General features: G+C 43.4%; 1 pseudogene; it reads left to right on the plus strand.

Moving 5' to 3' along the window:
* Positions 1 to 255: 255 nt before the first annotated feature.
* LOC116089217 lies at positions 256 to 567 on the plus strand (annotated as a pseudogene).
* Positions 568 to 852: the final 285 nt, after the last annotated feature.

Raw genomic sequence — 852 nt, forward strand, 5'->3', positions numbered from 1 at the left:
TGTGTGTGTGTGTGTGTGTGTGTGTGTGTGTGTGTGCGTGTGTCTGTGTGTGTCTGTGTGTGTCTGTGTGTCTGTGTCTGTGTCTGTGTGTGTGTGTGTGTATGTCTCAACTGTTTCCTGAGCATGTAGCCAATCTGCTAATATACCAGCTATCACCAGAGCCCCTGTCCATAGGCCTGGACCATAGGTCTGACAACACTTGCCCACATTAAGAGAAAAACAGGGTTTGGGGAGAGGTACCTTCCACCTCAGACCATGGCCAAGTTCATTTGTAACCTTGCAGAGAAGGCACCATGGATGGTGGCCACTGCCGTGACTTCCTTGAAGCCTCAATTGGCCACATTTTGGCACTACGCCAAGGTTGAGCTGGTCCCCCCAACCCCTGGTGAAATCCCTACAGCTACCCAGAGTGTGAAAAACATAATTCAGAGTGCTAAAACTGGTAGCTTCACACACCTTACAGTTAAGGGAGCTGTGCTGAGTGGTTTGGTGGCCCCTGAGGTGTGGATGTGGTTTTATGTCAGAGAGATCATAGGCAAACGTGGCATTGTTGGCTATGATGTTTGAAGACCAATCTTTAACTTCCGATTTGAATTCTTATTTGAATGTTCTTGGACCATGTGTAACGGGACTGCTGTCTTAATAAAATACTAGGTGTCAAATTAAAAAAAGAGGGAGAAAAATGATGCTATATGATATATATGAATTTATAGAACTTTGTAGAAAAATCAATTTATTCTCAGGTTTGGCCAAAACTGGGCACAGAAGTTCACAACCTATCTCCCTATAACTTATAACAATGTTGAAATTTATAGAAAAGTTTAAACAAGAGCCAGGAAATGGAATATGTAG

The sequence above is a fragment of the Mastomys coucha genome, unplaced genomic scaffold (assembly GCF_008632895.1).
Source record: "Mastomys coucha isolate ucsf_1 unplaced genomic scaffold, UCSF_Mcou_1 pScaffold14, whole genome shotgun sequence".
NCBI lineage: Eukaryota > Metazoa > Chordata > Mammalia > Rodentia > Muridae > Mastomys > Mastomys coucha.